Here is a 24,324-nt window from a genome sequence, read left to right as displayed (position 1 = left end):
TCGACATAGAAGGTAAAGGTCCCGGAGGTACCGATATGGGAAACCACATTTGCTTGTATGAGGGTGTTTATGACCACGTGTATGGTTTGAAATTATATATATATTTTGGATTTTTTGGGGTCGAGGCTTTCCCTTCCTAATCCATAGATTTTTCTGCTTCATGGGGCTAACAATCACTAGGACCCTTTCAGCAGGGTAAGCTAAACCCATAAAACCCGTGGGTGCCCTAAGTATGGTTAGAGCCACATAATATAAGTTAATGGTCTTAAATCTCATGCTAAACCTAGTCCCTTATATATGTATATGATTGTGTGCATTGATTTTGAATGGTTTTCGATAGATATAATCATGGCATTGCTTTATCCTTTAATTTTATGCTAGCGCTCACCCCACTAACTTTCTTCGAATATTGTATCACCATGAGATATGAGAATTAGAGATACTTCTACTTTTCCTACAAAGTGAGTAGGTTATTTCTGGATCAATTGTGAGTCAGCTTGAAGTCCTGAGCTTCCATTTTTGGGAAGACCCTTATTTCATGTTTTTGTTTCATTATGCTTTAGAATATCCCTTTTTAGACACATTTTGTCTATGGTGGAGGGCATGTCCCAACATATATTGTCATTTGGTTATTAGAGGCCTTATGAATTACTATAGATTAGGATGGTTGTTAAACTTTTTTGATTTCTTTCTAAGCTATTTTCCTAACTGTCTTGTTATGCGTTCAGAACTCAGTTCTATCTTGTTATATTTTCAAAATTCATCCGCTACTAGTTGTATTGTGTTCTGATTGGCTAGGGTAAATTTGATAGTCTCCGGTCCTTACGGAGTTGAGATAATCATCCCAGCTAGGTCCTATGTCATTACAAAAAGCAGTGGTTGGCCATGGTAGGTATCTCAAGTTCACTAAGGACCGGAGACCACCCACTTTACCTAGTTAAATAGAATAAAACATACCATCAACATATGAATTCAAACATATAACAAGACAAAATAACCAATAATAATAAAGGTTCTAAGAATTCACAGACATCTCAATTCATAGTAATCAACAATTCCTCTAAACAAACCATACCCAATCTAAGTCAAGTTATTCCCTCAACGATAGCCAAAAGAATCAAATAGAAATGGTGTAAGATATAAATGAAATAATTCTTCAAAATGATAAACCTTCTAGAGAATGGAAGCTCACCACTTTAAAGCTGACTGTTGACAATACAGAAATTCTATCACTGTGCAGGAAAAGTAGTAGTGTCTTCATTTCCTATATCACATATGGATACAGTTTTAAGGGAAGGTTAGGGGGTGAACGCTAACTGTAAATAATGGACGGGATAAAATAATGACAAGTCAAAACCACAGTAAGATTCACATGCACGCATTGTACATATACATATAAATATAACTTATTGAGATAGGGAACAAGGCTTAGCATGAAATTAAAACCTTATCCTGGACTTTGTAGCTTAACCAACACAAAAAAAATACCCACTAGATATATGGGTTTATCTCTCCCTACTAAAAGAGACCCAGTTAGTGTTAGCCAAAAACCCAATGGAATCAAGGAAGACCAGGGGACGCCCTAATCCTACATCACGAAAAACCTTTGTGTTGAACCTTAGAAAATTCTTGAACATTGAGCTTTTCTACATCATACGACTTGTGGGTACTAGTCGTATGATATTGCATGAGTTAGGGTCCCTCCACTTGTATGTTAATCAGTATGGTTTTGTTGGTTTTTATACAAGGTAAAAATAGATATCTTATCTTTTGTATGTTAAGTTACGAGGTGTACAAGGTGAGGTCATATGATGTCCTAAACTTAGCCTAGTGTATTTTTTCAAAGGTATGGGTTGGAGGGTACTTCTCATATGATAGGATACGAGTTAGACATTTGTGTTCATATGTTGTCTAGTATGAAGATCTACGATGATTATAGGGTATAAGATATGGGTACCACTCATACACTAGGATAAGATTTAGGGGGATGGTTCATACCCTCTTGTGACCAAGTTTTTAGCTTTTCAGTTGAGTGGTATTCTAGACATTTCCCACCCCATCCCTTTATAACCTACTATTTCCAGATCAAATACTCCAAAACACTCTCTAAACTCTCTTTTGAAAATTGGGGCTAGGGTTCTTCAAAGGTGTTCATCTTGAGGTTTAAAGGTCAAGTTTCTTTCATAAACCTTCTTGAATATAGCATGTGCCTCATTGTTACTTTATAAATATCATATGTTTAAAAGTGTTATTATAATTCTAAAATAGTGGTTTTTGAAAATCAAAATTGAGAGTTTTATTGCAATGGTAGAGTATTGTTTACTCTTGGTTTGACTTGTGCTTATACATGTTTTTATGGTATTTTGCACATATGGTTGGTTAGTAGTGATAGTTTATCAAATGGGTAATAGGTAACCCTAAAATTGATCATTTTTACCTTGATTTTGGCCTTGATAATAGTATGTCATCAAATTGATTGTGAAAATGACTAAAAGAATAAACTAATCATATGTCAGTGATGTTTTGAACTAAGTCATAGACTTAAAAAATATGAATGGTTGGTAAATAATTTCATGAAGGCCTTGTTGGCAATGTAATGATTTAAATGATAATCTTGGTAGTTTAAATTGTTTAATGGGTTGAATCGCTAAATATTAACTTGATGTATGTCTTTGTTAGACAATGGGTTTGATTCCCTAAACTTTGGATTGAAGGAGTGTCTTTGTTAGACAATGGGTTCTAGTCCTAAAGTCAAATAAATGCATGGATAATTCACAATGGTAATGGTATGTTGTATACTTAGATGTCGTATGGGTATGATGATACCAATAAAGTACCTTTGGTTGATTAATTGGATTAATACTTGTTTATATGAAAGGATGGTTTTTAATTAGGTTTAATAACTGTATGTTTAGTTGGGTCATGAAAGTGGAGTCTGAAAGACTAACTCTGGAACTGCATTAGTCATTGTAGGTATCTTATAATCGGATGGTCTTGTCCCCCAAATCAACATATGAATGGGAGGTTCAAGTCCCTCTTACTATAAGTATTAGTTCTTAAGGCACAATAATTATGTCAGGAGGTTTGAGTCCCACGGAGAGGCATATACGGATATGGATATTCTATGGCTTATTAGGCTATACACACTGGGGACCTTCTACCTACGGGAGAGCTAGGTCCATATAGCCCATGGGTGCCTTGTTCTATAATGGTCATGATACATAGCACAGGTTAATGATTTCTAAAGTTCTTGCTAATCTTGTTCCCTATCTTAGAATGGTGTAAAAATGTATATATGTAAATATATGTATTCCATTGATAATATGCATTGATTTTTTGGTTTTGAAATGCTTGCACTATTTTATATTTATCCTAAGTGCATGCTAGCATTCACTCGCTAATTCATCTTTGAGTGTTGTATCCCCTTTTGATATAGGAACCAACCATACTACTACTCCTGCTTAGTGATTGGATTTGGAAATAACTTAGAGTTCTATTGAAGTAGTGAGCTTCTATAATTTGAAATGATATATTTCATGTAATGGTCTTATCATTAGACTTTGGTTATTTCTTAGACTCTGGTTTTGGATATAGTTGGGGATATATCTTGATCGAATACTATTTTAGTTTTAGATAGAGGTTTTGTTTGACTACTATGGGTTGATATAAGGGTTTTAGCATTAGTGTCAGCCTTTGCATTGGTATTTATATTATAGCTGATACTTGTTGATTATATTAGATTGTGATTGTTCCTTCTTATTATGTTAGGGAATGGTTATGGATTAGCTTATGTTATAGTTGTCGGTTCGGTATTGGATAGTTTGGATTGTTTAGGTTTTTCATGGTTATAGACTTATCCCAGCGTCTTGACTAGTACATCACCTAATCTTGTTATATTTTTAGAAATTTATCCAACTCTGGGTATATGCTTGGTTTTTTATTTTAGGTAACAGGGTGGTCTTCGGTCCATGTTGGGATTGAAATTCTAATTATGAAAAGGACCTAGTTTGGGTAATGTTAATTGGTATCACAGCTTTAGGTTCACGATCAATTGGGAGTCAACAAAGTTGTATCATGTAGAGTCCCTCTTAACAGTGTGTAGCATACCACACTGATATGGGAGATGATATAAGACATTTGGGAATGTTTTATTTTCTTGTTATCTTATTTTGAGCTATAAAGTTGAACGTCTTGGTTTCTTTTTATTTTTGTTCTCTAGTGTTTTAGATCATGCCTCAATGATCTAAATTTCACAGAAACTCCTTTATCCCAACTAAGTACAATGGTTATGGAACACGCTCTAAACGCTCGGTCCAAACTGAGAATAATGTTGACGGAACACACTCTACTCATGAGATCCATATGCGATCTAGGCATCCAGTCCTTGATTGTCCTATGTCCGACCTATTCCATCTAGTCCTACTCCAGTTGACGTAACAAATGCAGAGTTTCTTTAGTTGATTTATATGATTGATGAGTAGTAACTTCTAATGCTAAGTGTGGTGCATCTGCTACTCTATCTTATGAGGCCACAAGTGTTGGCCAATTTAAAAAATTTAACCCTTTGAATTTTTTGGAGTTAAGGTAGAGGAAGATCTTCAAGGTTTTATAGATTAGTTAAAAAATTTAGGGTGATGCATGCCACAAATGTGGAAGGGGTTAAGTTTAGTTCCTACTAGTCAAATGATCTGGTATACCAATGGCATGAGAAATAGGATTAGGCAAGGGGTGATATTGATGAGTTATCTACGTGGGAGACTTTCTCTAATGAATTTTTGGACCGTTTCTCTCCTAAAGAGTTAAGGGAAGAGAAAGAGGAAGAGTTTGTAAATCTGAATCAAGAGAGAATATTGAAGTATGCCTTAAAATTTCAACTAATTGTCACAGTATGATCTGGAGATGGTGTCTTATGACACAGATGAGAAAGTTCGCTTCAGGATTGTCTTGTGAGTTGATCCTTGAAAGTGAGGCTGCCTTACTGATTAAGGACATAGATATCTCTAGAATGGTTTTCTAAATGTAGCACGTAGAGAAAGAGATAAAGAAGCAGTCTTAGTCTAGTGAGAGGTAGGGGAAGAAGTTTAGTCATTTTGAGTAGAGTGATAGATATGGTGGTAAGTGGCCAAAGAAGAATTGGGGAAGTTTTAGATTATTCTCCATAGCTATTGCTCCTTACCTTAACCTGATGGGTTATCGTCGATCTCAGCATGATGATAGGTTCTAGGCATAGGGTTTCAAATCTCAGGCTAGTAGGGATTAGTCAGCTCTATCCCACCCCCTTTATAGATTTTGTGTGCGGTCACACCATAGGTTTTGTGCGGAAGGAAAGAACATGTGTTTTTATTATTGTCAGATTGGTCACATGCAGCATGAATGCCATACTAGAATGGCTTATGGGGCTAACAAAGTTCTAGTTGCCTCTTCATCTATTTTTGCACCAAATAGTGCCGCTTCTGCATATGTTCCTGCTTATGTTATTAGTATTGGCCGTAATCAATTATATGTTCTTGCATCTCACCAGGATTCTAAGGCATCTCCCGATATTGTCAAATGTATGTTGAAATTTTTCTCCAGTAATGTGTATTGTTTACTTGATGTAGGGTCCACCCATTCTTATGTGACATTAGTTGTGGCTGTGCATTTTGGTTTTGGTCATACATTTATTTTTGATCCTTTTTTGTATCTACCTCGGTTGGTGACTTTGTGATTGCTAAAATATTTTATAGGGGGTGTGTGGTATATATTAGTGGTAGAGAAAGTCTTATAGATTTGATATAGTTTGATATGTTTGACTTTGATGTCATATTAGGGACGGATTGGCTGTATTCGTGTTATGCTTTCTTAGATTCTTGAACCCATAAGTTAATGTTAAATTCCCAAATGAGCCAGTCATTGTATAGGAAGGGGGTTATTTAGTGCCTAAGGGGAGGCTCATCACATATCTTAGAGCCTAAAAGTTGATCTCTAAAGGGTGTTTGAATCATTTTATCTAGGTTAGAGATCCTAATTTAAAAGGTCCTTCTCTAGATTCCATTTCTATTATTAATGAGTTTCCCAAGGATTTCCCTGATGATCGTCCTGGTGTACCTCTCGATAGGAAAATTCATTTTGGGATTGATCTTATTTTGGACACTAGTCCAATTTCTATTCTTCCGTATAGAATCGCTCCAACTAAGTTAAGGGAGGTCGAGGTGCAGTTTAAGGATCTCTTAGATAAAGGTTTTATCGATATTAGTGTGTCTCCTTGGGGTTCTCCTTTGTTGTTTGCGCAAAAGAATGATGGTTCCATTCGAATATGCATTGATTATTATCAGTTGAACAAGGTTACCATAAAGAATAAGTATCCACTTCCTAGGATCAATGAATTATTTGATCAGCTTCAAGGTTTGAAGTATTTCTCTAAGATTGATCTATGGTTGGGTTATCATTAGTTGAAGATTAGGGAAAGGATATCCCTAAGACTGTCTTTAGGACCCGATATGGTTAGTACAAGTTCCTAGTTATGTATTTTAGGTCAACCAATGCTTCAACATCATTTATGGATTTTATTAATATGCTCTTCTGCTAGTTGCTAAATTTTTTATTCATTATCTTCGTTGATTACAGCTTGGTCTATTCTAAAAGTTAGGTGGATCATGTTGATTACCTCCGTGCTGTGTTATAGACCTTGAAGGATCAGCGTTTGTATTCCAAGTTCTCAAATTTTGATTTTTGGTTGAAGGGTGAGATTTTTCAAGGTTATGTTATCTTTATTGAGTGGATCCTGGTAGACCCACAAAAGGTTGTGGTGGTTAAGAAGTGGCATAGACCTTTGATTGTAACCGATATTCAAAGCTTCATAGGTTTAGTCGGTTACTATAGGAGACTATAGCTGCCCCATTGGCTAAGTTAACCCAGAAAATGGTCAAGTTCTTATGGTGAGATACGTATGAGGGTAGTTTTGAGAAGTTGAAGGATAATTTTACTTTGGCTCCTATATTTACCTTACCCGAGGGTAATAATGGTTTCGTGGTATATTGTGATGCTTCTTGTGTTAGATTTAGTTGACTATTGTTGTAGCATTGTATGGTGGTGGCCTATGCTTCGAGACAATTGAAGGTTCATGATAAGAACTTCCCCAATCATGATTTGGAGTTGTTATGTGTGGTATTTGCATTAAAGACGTGGTGTCACTATCTCTATTTGGATCATGTTAATATCTTTTCTAATCATAAGATCCTGCATTATGTGTTTACTTAGAAAGAGTTATATCTCAAGCAAAAGCAATGGCTTGAGTTGTTAAAAGAATACGATATGATACTTTACTACAATCTAGGTAAGGTAACATAGTTGTTGATGCTCTTAGCAGTTATCTATGGGGTTATAGCTCCTGTGGACAATGATAAGCGGGAGTTGGTAAAGGACAATCACCGTTTGGCTAGTATTGGAGTTCATCTCATGAACTATAATGATGGTGGTATGTTTGTACATTTGGTATCGCAGTTATCTCTTGCTGTTGAGCTAAAGAAAAAGCAAATGTTTGATCTTGATTTGTGTAGATTAAGGGGAATGTGGGTCAGCAAAAGGTTGTTGACTTTGTGATTGGTAGAGATGGTATCTTGAGGTACCAAGGTAGGCTATATGTTCCCTAATTATAGATGGATTGAGGCCAAGAATTTTGGACGAAGCCCATGGATCTCGTTAAGCTATTCATCCCAGTTCCAAAATAATGTATCATGATCTCAAGGTGTTCTATTTGTGGAATAATATGAAATGAGACGTGGCTAGCAATGTGGCTTTGTGTATGGTGTGTTAACGGGTGGAAGTTGAGCACATGATAACTGGTAGTTAGTACCAAGAGATTGAATTACTCCAATGGAAGAGGGAAGTGATTAATATGTATTTCATTACCAATCTTCCTCGATCTCAAAATAAATATTATTTGATTTTGGTGATTGTGGATAGGATGACTCAGTCCGCTCAATTCTTGCCAGTGAGAACTAGTTATTCGGCAGAGTATTATGCTAAGTTGTATCTTGCGGATCTTGTGAAGTTCTATAGTTCTTTGGTTTCAATAATTTTAGATTGTGGTACTCTGTTCTCATCTCATTTTTGGAAGTCATTTTAGAAAGGTTTTAGAACTAAGGTGTAACTTAGTATCGCTTTACACCTGCAGTCAGATGGACAAGCAGAGAGGACCATTCATACATAAAAATATATGCTTCATGCTTGCATGATCGACTATGGTGGTAGTTGTATTGACCATTTTCCTTTGATTGAATATGCTTATAATAATAGTTATCACTCCAGCATTGGTATGGCTTCATTTGAGGCATTGTATGGTATGAGATGTCATTCTGCCATTGGGTGGTATGAAGTTGGTGGAGGTAAGTTGTTTGGCCTTGATTTGGTTCACCAAGCCTTAGAAAAGTTGAAGGTGATTTGTGATAGATTAAAAGCTTATAAATGATGCAAAAAGTCCTATGCAGATGTAGGGCATAGGGATTTGGAGTTCAATGTTGGTGATTGAGTATTCTTGAAGGTATCTCGCATAAAGAGAGTGATGCAGTTTGGTAAGAAGGGGAAGCTAAGTCCTCGGTATGTTGGTACCTACTTGATTTTGAATAGGGTTGGCAATATTGCCTATGAATTAGAATTTCCTTCTAGTTTGAGATCCATTCATCAGGTTTTCCACATCTCTATGTTGAGGATGTAAGTGGGTGATCATTTATCGGTTGTTCCTTTTGAATGGTTTTGTATTTTTGACACATTATGTTATGAGGTGGTCACAATTGATATCTTTAATCTTCAACTTCATCGATTGTGAACAAAGGATTTGGCTTTGATAAAGGTCCTTTGGAGGAACCATATGGTTGAAGAGGATACTTGGGAAGCGGGAGAGGACAAAATGTCCAAGTATCTGTTCCTATTTTCTGATGCTGGAATTTGTGCAGAAGGTATGTGTTCTTCATCATACTTTTATTTTCAAACAATGTTAAAGAAAAGTTTGATTTCCTTTCATCTTTGTTTTCTAACTTAGTTCAAGGTTTGTTTGATAATTAATGGTGTGTTAACTCATGTTTGTGCTTGCCTTACCCGTAATTTGAGGATGAATGATCCAAGTGGGGGAGAATTGAAACACCTTGGTTTTGTACCCTTGAAAATTCATTAACATTAAGCTTCTGGATATCATAAGAATTATGGGTACTAGTTATATGATGTTGTACAAGATATCGTCCCTTCTCTCGTATGTATATCTACATGGTTTTGTTGGTTTCTGTCAAAGGTACAAATGGACATCATACCTCTCGTATTTTAGAGTATGAGGTGTACGTGGTGAGATCGTATGTTGCCCTAAACATAGCCCAGTGCATTCTGTCAATAGTAAGGGTTAGAGGGTAGTTCTCGTATCCTAGGATACGAGTTAGACCTTTGTGGTCATATGTTGTTCTGTATAGAGGTCCAAGATGATGATATGGTACGATATATGGGCACAACTTGTACCCTTCGGTATGGTTTAGGGGGATGGGTCATACCATCCTACAACTAAGTTTTCATCTTTTAAGCTGAGGGTATTCCGGACATTTCCCACCACAAAACCCTTAAATCCGCACGTCTTAAAACATATTATGTCCCTTTATAACCTACTATTAAACGATAAAACACTCCAAAAACACTCTCTATACTCTCTCTTTATGAATGGGGATAGGGTTCTTTAATGGTATTCATCTTGAGGTTTAAGAGTCAAGTTTCTTCTGTGAATCTTCTTGAATAAGGGATGTGACCCTTCTATCATGGTTAGTTCATAAATATCATGTGTTTTAAAGTGTGATTATGATTCTTAAATGTTTTTTTTGAAAATCGAAATTGAGGTTTTTGTGGCATATGGTTGAGTATTGTTTACTCTCGGTTTAACATGTCCTTATATATATTTTTGGTGATAGTTTACAAATGTGGGTGATTAGTAATTGTTGTTTAATAAATAGGTCAGGGTAATCCTAATCTTAATGTTTTTTACATTGATTTTGTCCTTGATAATAGTATGCCCTCAAAGTGTTTTCGAAAATGCCTAAAACGGTAAACAAGTCACATGTTAATGATGTTTTGAACTAAAGCATTGGCTTAACGAATATGAATGGCTGGAAAATGGTTTCGTGAAGGCTTTGTTGGCCATGTAATGATCTAAATGGTAACCTTGGTTGTTTAAATTGTTAAATTGATTTTAGTTCCTAATTATTAAATTGATTTATGTCTCCGTTAGACAACAGGTTTGAGTCCCTAAACTTTTGATTGAACAAGTGTCTTTGTTAGACGATGGGTTCGAGTCCCAAAGTCAAATGAATAAATGGTTGATTGCTAATGGTAATGGAATGTGGTATATTTTCAAGTAGTGTTAATATGACGATACCAATGAACTGCCTTTCGTTGAGTAATTTGCTTTATGGTCGTGCATGTGAAAGATGGTTTTAAATTTTATAGAATAGCAGGATATGTAGGCGAGCCATGAAAGTAAACATTGAAGGACTAAAACTTGAAATGGTAGTAGTCGGTGAGGGTGTTTCATCACTGGGTGGTCCGAGTTCCTCGAATAAACATATGAAAAGGAGGTTCGTGTCCCTCTTACTACATGTACTGGTGCTTATGTCACCTTGATTATGTCGGAAGTTTCGAGTCCCCCATTGAGGAATATACGAATATGGATATTCTCTGGTTCATGCGGGTACACCCACTAGGCCCTTCTAGCTAGGGGAGATCTGGGCACATATAGCCCGTGAGTGCCTTATTCTATGAAGGCCAGGCAACACAACCCAGGTTAATGATTTCTAAAAGTTCATGCTAACCTGGTTCCCAATCTCGGCATGGTGTTAATATGTATATATGTATATATATGTATTGTATTGGTATATGCATTGATTGTTTAGTTGTTAATTGTTGGTACTATTTTATCCTTATCCTGAGTGCATGATAGCATTCACCCGCTAACCCTTTTTCTGGCATTGTATCCCCACACAATGCTGGGATCTGTCATACTACTACTCCTGCTCAGTGATCAAATTAGGGAGCAACTTAGAGTTGGATTGAAGTGGTGAGCTTCCATACTCCGGAAGCCATGACTTTTTGCTGACCCAAATCATTCTTAATCTGCGTCAAGATAGGATCCAAAATCTGCTTCTCCTTTACCTTAGTACAAAGAGAAGACTTCACTACCTCTTTAACAATAAGACCTCCATATTCGGAATCTAAAAAACGAACTCCATGATTAGCCAAACGGTGAATATCTTTCAACAAGCCTAGCTTCTCCGCCTCCACATGAGATAAGCTCCCCATAAATAACTTGATAAGAACATCAGCAACCACATTAGCTTTACCTGGATGATAATGAAGAATCATGTAACCCTTGAGAAACTCAATCCATCTCCTTTGCTTGAGATACAACTCCTTCTGCGTGAACACATACTACAAACACTTATGGTATGAAAATAGGTCAACCTGACTTTTCTACATATAATGGAGCCAAATATTTAAAGAAAAAACCATAGGCAGCAACTCCTAATCGTGAGTCGGATAATTCTTCTTATACACCTTGTGTTGCCTAGAAGAATACACCACAACTTACCACGTTGCATCAGCATACAATCTAGTCCAATAAGGGATGCATCACAATAAACAACGAAGCCATCAGTACCCTCAGTTAGTGTCAAAGCGTTAGTAGGAGTACACTTATCCTTCAAGTTCTCAAAGCTACCCTAACAAGCATCAGACCACAGAAACATCGCCTTCATTTTAGTGTTAATAGAGTAGCGATTCAAGAGAAACTCTCAAAAAACCTTCTATATTACCAAGCTAGACCCAAAAATCTCTGAATATCAATTGGAGTTGTAGGTCTTGGCCACTTCATAACCACATCAACTTTTTGAGAATCCAAAATGATCCCCTCACAATAAATAACTTGACCTAGGAAGGTCATAACATTCAACCAAAACTCACACTTTGAGAACTTAGCATAAAATTGCTAATCCTTAATAGTCTACAATACTTTACGAAGGTGATTATAATGGTCCTCTTCACTCATTGAATATACTAAGATGTCATCAATAAACATAATGACAAATGAATCAAAAAGATGATGGAACAATCGGTTCATAAGATCCATAAATGTCGTCCGGGCATTAGTCAAATAGAAGGACATAATCAGGTTCTCATAGTGGCATTATCGGGTTCTAAAAGTAGTCTTGAATATCCATCTCTCTAATCTTCAACTGATGATAACCTGGCCAAAGATAAATCTTCAAAAAGTACTTAACACCCAGAAGCTGGTCAGATTAGTCATCAATCCTAGGAAGAGGATACTTATTCTTCTCTATCACCTAATTAAATTATCGCTAGTTATACACATACGAAGAGACCCATCATTCTTAAGCATGAAAATCATAGGAGCACCCCACAGAGAAATGCTAGGGCATTTAAAACCCTTATTAAGAAGATCTTTCAATTTCTCCTTACGTTTTCAACTCAGCTAGAGCCATTTTATAAGGAGGAATAGAGATAGGACAAGTATCCGGTAGAAGGTCTATCCCAAAGTCTATTTCCCTATCGCTAGGAATACAAGGAACATTGTCAGGGAACATATTCTGAAACTCATTGACTACAGGGGAAAATTGCTAAGCACTTTAAAAATCAGAATCCTTAAAACGAACTAATTGATATACACACTCCTTGGAAATAAATTTAAGGAATCTTAGATAACAAATAAACCTTCCCTTTGGTGCTAAAGAACTCCCTTCCTACTAAACACTGGTCCATTCGAGAATTGGAAACTGACCCTTTGGGCTCTATAATAAAGAGACGCATAGCAAAATCAAACCAACCCATCCCAAAAATAACATCAAAGTCTAAAATATCTAGCTCTATCAGATCCAAAAATGTCTCCCTAAAACAGATGGATCCCATGCAACCACTATAGTCCACTCTATGCACAACAGAATCACCCATCGATGTAGACATAGAAAAGGGATCAGAAATATACTCAAGACCTAAACCAAAAACAATAGCCATATAATGAGTCACATAAGAAAGAGTAGACACCGAATCATGTAGATAATAAAAATTAGGAGTGAAAAGCTATAACCTACCTGTGATAATATCAGGGGAAGCCTCAGATCCCTAATTGGTAGTGAGAGCATACAGACGATTCCAGCCAGTGTAGGTAGCAGAAGTAACACCCTTCTATGTTTTAGCTAATGACATGGCAATCAAAACTATATTAGCACCAGTAGAGACATCACAACTAGGACAGTTCCTCTTAATTTGGGCCAGTTGCCACAGCTTAAACACTTATTTCTCCCCAACATCAAAAAAACCACAGTGCAATTGTCCACAAAATCTACAAGGAGGATATGATGGAGCAGATTAGGCCCCAGTAGCCTGAGATTTGGCACCTTGTGCCTTAAATCCATTGTTTCTCAAAAAGCGGCGATCCCTGGATGACTTTAAATATGGAGTACTAGCCATAGAACAAGAACTAGAATTTTCCCATTTCTTCTTAGACCACTTCCTGCCATTTCTACCACTATTTTGGTGACCTCCACCCTACTCAGAGTACCTGAATTTATTACTCTGTCTTTAACCTATTACAAGTTGTTTCTTCTATTCCTCCTAAACATGATGCATGTACACCATAATAATAGAGATATCTATTTCATTATTCAGCAAAGTAGCATAGCGCTCTAGCACCAAATCTCGAGACAAATCTAAAGAAAATTTCCTCATCTTAGCCCTCATAGAGGACACCATCTCTATAGCATAACAGAATAATTAATGAAACTTCATGGAATACTCTTTCACAGTTATTCTTCCTTGCTTCAGATTTACAAACTCCTCAATTTTTGCCTCCCAAAACTACTCAGAAAAAAAACGACCAAGAAATGTGCTAGAGAAGTAATCTAATATAGCTGGCTCAGCATCATTCCCTCTAAACTTCTTCCACTTATCCTACCACTGATATGCCATATTCTTCAACGAATTTACGACGAATAACACACAATTAGAGTCAGAAATATGCATTACTTGGAAAATCATTTTTATTTCATTAATGAAGCCTTGAGGATCCTCCTCAACATTTGAACAAGTGAAAGCCAAAGGAATTAACATCATAAACTCAACCCTTATAGTATCAGAAGAAGGAGTGACAGGAGCAACATACTCAGACTAGAGTGTTTTAGAGGCCACCAACTAAGTAAAAAAATTAATCGATTAGAGAAACTCAGTATTAGACACATCATTTCGAGGTATTGGGGAAAGAGTATCATTAATTGAAGGATCCTAAGGAGGACCATTAGGGATATGTGGAACTCCATGAGGGAAATCAAAAGTAGGGGCGCTAGAATGGGTGTGTACCCTTTACACAAGATGAGTTTCGTAAACTTTGTCCTCGGGTGGGACAAAAGAGTTTCAACCAGCATCAAATCAACTAGGAGGAATAATCTTAAATGCATACAAACAGGGGTTAGAGTAGATTTCAATATCCTAGACTTGATAGCCTAAAAGTAAAATACAAGAGAGGGAAAATTCCTTAATACTTTGTAGTCTTTACCGTATAAGTATGATGTGCTACACACCCATAAAAGAGACTCTACTTGGTACGGCTTGGTAGAAACCCAATTTGTCCAGATCCTTGGCCCAAATACCATCTTGTCGCAACCAAAACCAGGGCCTAGCCATGATGGGTATCTCAAATCTGCCAAGGACCATAGACCACCCCGTACGCCTAGTCAAATAGAACACAACATGCTAGGAACAAATGAATTCTGAACATATATCAGGAGAGAATAATGAATAATAAAATATGTTCAAAGAATTCACTGACATTCTAATCTATAGTAATCCACAAACCCTCTAAACAGGACAAAACCAATCTATGTCAGGACATGCTACCGACGACAGCCAAAAGAATCTAATAGAAGTTGTATAAGACATAAATGAAAAAACACTTCAAAATGATAACCCTTCTGGAGAATGAAAGCTCACCATTTTAAATATGACTACTGGCAACCCAAAAATCCTATCACTGTGTAGAAAAAGCAGAAGTATTTCTTGTTCCTACATTACATGGGGATACAACATCTAGGGACTGTTAGCGGGGTGAGCGCAAGCATGTAACTCAAGGCAAGAATAAAATAATGCCAATTCAAAACCATAGTAAGATCCACATGCACACATTGTACATATATATATAAATATAACATACTGAGATAGGGAACAACTCTTTGCATGAAACTAAAACATTAACCGGGACTATGTAGCTAAAGCATCTTAAAAAGGCACCCACGGTCTATATGGATTCATCTTCCCCTACTTAAAAGGCCTAGTGCGTGTTAGCGGCATAAACCTGATGTATCAAGGAAGACCAAGGAATGTCCCGACCCCACATCAATCTTAGAAAAAAATAATATCATTGGTGTGAACCATGCACATGATCATCAAGACCAACCCTCATGACAGCAAATATGAGTTTGAAGTATCAATACTATAGTACCTCCACCTTCATGGCCTAGCTACATAACCCCCATTCATCCAAATAAAAACAAGTTTCATATAACCCATCCATTTAACAAAGGAATTAATCTCTAAGGCACACCATATGTATCATCATACCCTTATTCTTGAAAGCTTACAATTATGCCAGTACAATTCCATTAACTTAGGGAAATTCCTCGACCCTCTTTGTTCATTAAATCAGTGTGGTACAATTCCACGACCCACTTTATTTACCAAATCAATATGGGGGAATCACGATCCCCTTTTTCATTAAATAAAATTTGGTTCTTCAGACTTGTATGTTATGCATTAGTTCCAAACAAATTTTCAATGCATATATTCTAATGTTGAAAATAATTTTACAAGATTGGGTTGAGGTAAGTACTAATTTAATATTTAAAACCATCTATATGGGGGATGACACTACCCAAACTAGGGCCTTGTCATAGTGGGTATCTAAATCCCAACAAGGATAGGAGATCACCCTGCTACCCAATTCGACCAACAAATATAAATAATAAGTCAAAATAATTTCAAACATATAACAAGATAAGGTGATTAACAACACAAAAACATTAGGGTAGGTCCAAGATCAAAACCAACTAAATAAAGCCTAATCGTCCAATGCCCAACCAACAACCATAACAAAACCAAAATAATAACCAAGTCTATATCTTTACCATAACTTCCCAGGTCCACAGTTTGTCCATACAAAGTCTCTTAATGAAATCAAATAAAATTAGGTCGAGACATGCCTCTGAACATAGCCTAAAAAAATGTCCAAGTATAAACCAATAACGATATAAACCAATAACGATATAAGAAAAGTCAAGGCAAGGAATGAAGGCTTCCAAAGTATATAGGTTCACCACTTCAAGTCAACACAAGTTATTCTCGAGTTAAATCACTTGGTAGGAGGTGTAAGAATAAGACCAACACATGTATTGCATAGGGATACAATGCCGAAGCCGGTTAGGAATTGGAGACCTAGCCTGTAACTCATGGATAAGGATAAAATAATCCAAACCGTTCAAATTCCATAAAATAATACAATATATACACATACATATATACCATGCCGGGGCAGGGAACAAGATTAATATGAAATTTGAAAACATTAACCTGGGCTATGTACCATAGACATCATATAACAAGGCACCCATAGGCTATATTGGCCCAACTCTCCTCTAGCTAGAAAGGCCTAGTGTGTGTAGCTCTACGAACAAGAGAATATCCAAAATCATATATGCCTATATGGGGGACTCAAAACTCCTGGCATAATCAAGGTGAATTAAGTACTGATACATATATTATGGGGGACTCAAACCTCTCATTCACATATTTATTTTGGCAAGTCAAACCACCCTATCATAAAAACACTCGTACTAGCTAGTGCAGTTTCTAGTGTTAGTCCTTCGAACTCTGCTTTCACGGCCTAGCTACATATCCTTCTTTTTAAGCCCAATTTAAAACTATCATTTCACATATACAACAATTAATCCAATTACTTACCAAAGTCACTTTATTGGTATTATCATTCTAACAACACTTGGAAGCATAAAATATGCCATTACCATTATTAATCAACAAATCATTCATTTGTAGTTAGGACTCGAACCTATTGTCTAACAAAAACAATTATTCAATTCTAAGTTTAGGGACTTGAACTCATTGTCTAAAAAATACATAAATTAAGTTAACGTTTAGGGACTCAAACCTTTTTTGCCAACTAAACAACCACGGTTACCTATTAACTTATAATGTAACCAACAAGTCCATTACAAAACCATTTACTATCAATTCACCTTAATTAGGCCAATGCCTTAGTTAAAATATCACAAACATGTGACTAGTTTATTCTCTTAGGCATTTTAACAAATATTTTTAGGGCATACCTTTACCAAGTCCAAAACCAAAGTAAAAACCATCAAGTATAGGGTAAACCATGACGTATTTATTAAATCACAATTACCAAGCATGCACAAATGAAAACCATAATTAAAAACATGTATAAGCACAAGTAAAACCAAGAGTAAACAATACTAAACCATATGCAACAAAACCCTCAACATTGGTTTTCAAAACCACTATTTATGAATCGTAAACAAGCTGTAAAACACATGATATTTATTAACTAACAAAGAGGGAATAGTCAAATGCTCCATTCACGAAGATTCTTAGAAGAAACATGACTCTTGAGCCTTTAGATGAACAAATTTAAAGAACCCTAGCCCAAATTTTCTTAATAGAGTTCAAAGAGGATCTTGATGTGTTTTAATCTTTCAATGTATGTTATGAGTGGCCCTAATATATTTTAAGATGTGGGGACTTAAGGTTTTTGGGGTGAGAAATATCTAAAATATCCTCAACTTAAAAGTTGTAAAACATGTACAGAAAGATATGACTCTCCCCTCTAACTCGTACACAAACATATGAGTGGAGGGACCCTAAACTGTACCAAATTATATGACTGGTATAGACAAGTTGTATGATGTCCAAAGTACTCACCTTAGGAATTCTCTAAGGGTCTAAAGCCAAGGTGTTAAAATTATCCCCCACAAGGATTATTTTCCCTCGAATCACGGATAAGGAAAGAACAAACATGAGTTTACATATTATTACACTCCAAACTAACCTTTAACCAAGTTAGAAAAAAATACATGAAACTAAGATATTAAGAACAGCACATACCTAAAGTACAAGTTTTTGAAATGGGGAACAAATGAAGATACATGGACTTCATGTCCTCTTTTGCTTCCCAAATGGCTTCTTCAACCTTATGGTTCCTCCAAAGAAGCTTTATCGAAGCCACATCCTTTGGCCATAATCGACGAACTTGACAATTCAAGATCTCAACTAGGACTACCTCGTAAGATAAGGAATCTAAGATAGCCAACCCTTCCAAATAAACACCCTATGAAAGATTACCTACACAGTTTCTCAACATAGTGACATGGAAAACCAAATTAATGGAGCTCAAAACTAGAAGGAAACTCTAATTCATAAGAAACATTGCCAATTCTCTTCATGTCTAATTAGGAACAAACATATTGAGGACTTAATTTAACCTTCTTAACTATATTACTCCATTCATGGAAGATACCTTTAACAACTCCCAATCGCAAACATTGAACTCTAACTCCCTATGCCTCACATCTACATAATACTTTTAAAGACTTTGAGTGGCTTTTAATCTATTAGAAATCACCATCACCTTATCCAAGGCTTGGTGAACTAAATCACAGCCAAACAACTTACCTTCACCAACCTCATACCACCCAATAGGAGAAAAAAATCTACTATCATACAATGCTTCAGAAGGAGCCATACCAATACTAGAGTAATATCTTTATTATAAGCAAATTAAATCAAAGGAAAATGGTCGATCCAACTACCACCAAAGTAAATTACATAAGCATGAAGCATATCTTCCAATGTATGGATCTTCCTCACAGCTTGTCCATCCGACTGCGAGTGGATAGAGGCACTAAGGAATATCCTAGTTCCTAAGCCTCGCTGAAATGACTTCAAAAAATGCAATAAAAATGGAGTACCACAATCCAAAATGATAGAAACTAGAGCACCATGCCACTAAAAAATCTCCAGAAGATACAGCATGGAATAATTCTCCACCGAATAGCTAGTCTTTACAGGTAGAAAGTGAGCTGACTTAGTCATCCCATATATAATAACCCAAATAAAAAACACTGATTCTAAGTATGAGGAAGACCAATAACAAAATACATATTAATCACCTACTACTTCCATTCGAACATCTCTATCTCTTGGTACTAGCCCCCGTGTCTCATATGCTTAACTTTCACTTGTTGACACAACATATACTGAGTTGCATAGTCAGCCATGTCTCGCTTCAATTATTCCACTGATAGAACTCTTCAGGACCATGTTACCATTTCATAGTACCAGAATGAATAGCATAATGAGATCCATGAGATTTGGCCAAAATCCTTTCCCTCAATCCATCGATGTTGGGAATATATAGCCTACCTTGGTACCTCAAGATACCATCTCTACCAATCACAAAATAAACAACCTTTTGCTGACCTAAATTTACTCTAATATTCATCAAATAAGGATCCAACATTTGCTTTTCCTTTTTTCAACAACAACATATGATTGTGCTACCTGATGCATAAACATACCACCATTCTCAGAGTTCGTGAGATGAACTCTAAGACTAGCCGAACGGTGAAATGTTCTTTGTTTTGCCCCTTTTCGATTGGAAGGGTTTGGAAAATATTATTTTTGACCTTTGGAAAATATCAAGAAAAACTAAAAATATCACTTAAAAGATTCAAAATAAAAAAAAATTCAGTTTAGAAATTCTGAGTAAACGGTTCCTATTAATACTTTTGGAAGGTTGTTAAGGCACCAAGAGTATCTGCTAGCTTGTGGGTATCCAGAATATTTGAAAATAACTCTTTTGACTAAATTTGAAAAGGGAAATTGGATTTTTTAAAAGAAAATGACTAAGGAAATTTGTATTCAATATTTGTGCAAAAAAAAATCTGACGACTTAGCATGGATTAAACAAAGTCTAAGAAAACTAAGAACAATTAGCATACAAAGGGGAAAGGGGGAGATTAAAGGACTTAGTCCATTAGGAACAAATCATAAACCATATCCTAAGCTAATTTGAGTTTTTGATCCATCTTTACCTGTCCTAATCTAAATACTTGGGGTTTTGGCCTATAACCTATCCTAAGTTAGTTTTCAGACCTTTGAGGCCCAAAATTTACTTCGCATGTATTAAATTACAACTTTGGCTTTGAGGCCCATTAATGACTAAATAAAAACAATGAAATAATAAAAATCAAGACTTTTCAAGTCTCTTAATAACCTCATCAAAGGGATTTGACCCATTTTCCTTCTTCTTTTATCTTCTTGCACCCGCACACCATAGATTGGACTTTGGGTTTAAAAATTTATACTTGACTGGGAAAGATGGACCTTATTGGCCAATTACAAAATACAACAGGAAAGGAGTCCATTTGGACTCCAAAACAGATTCATGCAAAGGAAAAGATAAAAGAAAATAATTAATATGTGTTCGAAAATTCTACAATTAATAAAGACATAATGAGATGGAAAAAATAGCATTCTCAAACATAAATAAATAGTAAGCAATGATATATAAGAAGATAAATTATCAAAAGAAAAGAAAATTAACTCATCTCCCAAACAATCTTACTAGAAATTAAATCTAGTACAATATAATTAACTAGCCTTTGAAAAGAAGATATGAATCCACAAGTATAGTTGCTTAAAATTTGGACAAATAGATTAACACATATTTTCTCCAAATACTATAATATGATAAAGTCTAAGGCACCTTCTCATTAAACAAAGAAAAGGAGAATGAGAAAGAGATGAGGAAATATTTCATAGCACCTCAAATATGAAATACTGGACAAACTAATGCAACAACACTTTTTGATACAAGTGGATCAATCAAAATATGTATAACTTAGAAAAAAATCACTATAACATATGAATAACAATGGGATGTCTAAATTAATAAAACCTCTTTAAAAGTAAACTAATAAGTGAAGTGAAGCAAATAACATATATTAAGCATATTTGAGAATTAGTATACTAAGAAAAAATAGCAAAAATAGTAAAAGACTAATTCTAAGAAAAAGTATCAAATTATGCCAACACCTATTTTAGTTCTACACCATTTAAACAAAACATATAACCCTATCAACTTTTCAATCTAAAAAATAGAAAATCAAAGACAATTTTGACCAACGAAAACGAGTAACTCACTACTTCAAATTGAGAAATAATTTCACAAATAATTAACAATTGTAGCCATTCCTTTTTGATATAAAGGAAATATTTTTACATACTAAAAGAAAACATATCCACCAATAATAAATTTAAACAAAGCATGATCATGCATTTTAAGCAAATATCAAAACTTTACCCATAATAATCAATGAATAGAGCCAAAAGGGGAAACAATTGATATTAATTATTCTTTTCAGCATAAAGGAAAAAACTTTAAATGCTACAAAGAAACATATGCACAGTCAATAAATTTAAACAAAGCATAAGCATTCAATTTAAGTAAAGATCAAAACTTTACCCATAATAATCAAAGAATAAAGACAAAAGGTGAAACAATCAATATTAACTATTATTTTCAGCGTAAAGGAAACAAGTTTACATGCTAAAAACAAACATATCCGCCAACAATGACTTTAAACAAAGCATGAGTACACATTTTAAAGAAAGATCAATACTCTACCCATAACAATTAAAGAATAAAACCAAAAGGCGAAACAATCAATATTAACTATTTTTTTGCATAAAGAAAATAACTTTACATGCTAATAACAAATATATCCACCAACAATGAAATTAAACAAATCATAAGAACGTCTTTTAAGCTAATATTGAAACTTTATCCATAATAATCAAAGATTAAAGTAAAAAGGAGAAACAATCAATATTAACTATTCTTTTCAACATAAAGGAAACAACTGTACATGCTAAAAACAAACATATCTGCCAACAATGAATTTAAACAAAGTATAAGTATATCTTTTAAGAAAAGACTGAAAATTTATCTATAATAATCAAAAAATAAACTCAAAATGGCATGTGCAAATGTTGCTAGCTCATTTTTATACCATAAACATGAAAATAACTATAAGATCGATACCACAATGTTCTATGGCCTTCTAGACCGTCTACAGAAAACAATCCCAGCAAACATAATTATAAATACGAAATACAAATAAGAGGAAAATGAAGAAAACATGATAACAAAACTAAGAAATGAAAAGAAGTGCTTACTTTTTTTGGGGCAGAAAAATAGAACAACAATCTTTCTTCAGATCCTTGATTACCACCGAAAAGCGTTTAACTCGAGAACTTTGATTGGCCTATGAATTTCATAAAAAAAAAAAGAAAATTTTACTAAAAGAAGCTCTTCTTTGCTCTAAGTTTTTTTATCAACCTAGAGACTTTTAGACTTTGAAACTTGTCTTTCTACCAAAATAGTTGTAGTATTTATAGGAAAGAATGGGGAGTCAATTCGTTTCGTCCACCAATGTGGGAGTAAAGTATTAATAGGAAATAATGTGGATTAAATATTTTAATCCATTAAAGTGGGAGAAAGAATTTAGGATTTTTTTTTGAAATTTTAAAATTGAAAATAAGATGAGGTGGAAGATAAGGTGGGGGAAATTGTACAATGTAGTAGAATTTTTGAATTTCGAAATTTAAAAAGGGACTATGAGGGGGAATTGTACAATCTAGTACAAAATTTTGAATTTAAAATTTAAAATTATTTTTGGTGGGAATTGGGTAGAAGTTATGAGAGTTTTTTTTAATTTTAGGGTTATTTAAAATATAATCTTAATTGGGATTTAAAATTTAGAATAATTTATTTAATTTTTACCAAATTAAAAATCAATCGGCGAATTACATTGCAATTACGGACAATTTGATTTCAAAAATGAACAAATCTAATAGATTGGATAAATTAAATTGAATTTTGATATGAATTAATACATCCTTTAGTCTCGAGCTTCTTCATTTCATAAAATCAAACATATATTCGTCCAAATAAATTATTTTTGAGATTAAATTATATTTAAATCAAGACTTCATATGTTTGAATTAATTTTCAAGCTTATCTCCATAAAAACTCAACTTAGATAAAAATATTAATTTAAGTAAAAAAATTTATACAATCTCATATATGTGAATACGAAAAAATGTATAATCGTCACTTAAATGGCAAAATTAACCTAAATAAATATCTGAGAGCACATTTCTTCGAATGAAATAAATATTTTATTTTTATTTAAAATAGAAGAAACCCAGGATAAAATATAGTCGAGGACGGCAAAAATTAGGTGTCAACAATTGTCCTCTCCTTTTTGGTAGAGAGGATGCAAGTAACCCTAGGCAAATGGAGTTTGACGTTCTTAATTTTTGTTCAACAACAACTTCATTTTAGAAATAGATTGAGGGAAGGTTGGAATATATTTGGGTTTTCAACATATACCCAACCTACATAACCCCAAGACTAAGGGAATCAGACTGCTTGTAGTCTGATAATCGGTAGAAAAGATAGTCTTTTATTTCAGACGATCTTTGGCTCAAAATGAGTGACATATTGATTGAGTTAAAGAGGCTTGTAACCTCTTAACCATGAATGTGGGATTCTCCACATCCGTAGGCAAGAACTTACTCAGACATAATTTCCATAGCTCTGGGTGTTCTATCACTCAATTGATGGAAAGAGAAGGTTACCCTCGGTATGAGTGTAGAAATATCTCAAAAGTGAAGGTGAAATAAAAACATCTCAAGGTACCCACATGCCTTATAATAGGGGTGTGGTTTGAGGAAGGTGACAATTATCCTTTAGCTCGTGACCAAGGAGTTTGACGACCCTCTCTAGACTACATCCCATTTTTCTGCTAAGAAAAAGTTTCACATTACACTGCATACTTTTTGGAGTCGTCCATACCTGTAGCTTTCATTTGAGAATTTCATCCTTTTTGATGCTCTCGACAACATCTCAAACAAATGATTAGTTGAAACATGGCATTACAAAAATGTAAATTAGCGCAAATATCTTTAAATATGCTATTCTGAGATAGTTGATGAACCAAGTTGCACAACCTATTATAAAAACAATGTACCACTTTGAATGAAGTGAAGATCCAACATGCCTCATTAAAAGGAAGATGTCCCAATTTAAATGTAACATACTAGTTTGAATGGAGTGATGGTCCAACGTGTCTCATTGAAAAATAGATGACCCAA

Source organism: Capsicum annuum, chromosome 11 (genome assembly GCF_002878395.1).
Source record: "Capsicum annuum cultivar UCD-10X-F1 chromosome 11, UCD10Xv1.1, whole genome shotgun sequence".
Lineage (NCBI taxonomy): Eukaryota > Viridiplantae > Streptophyta > Magnoliopsida > Solanales > Solanaceae > Capsicum > Capsicum annuum.
This window is presented reverse-complemented; position numbering follows the sequence as displayed.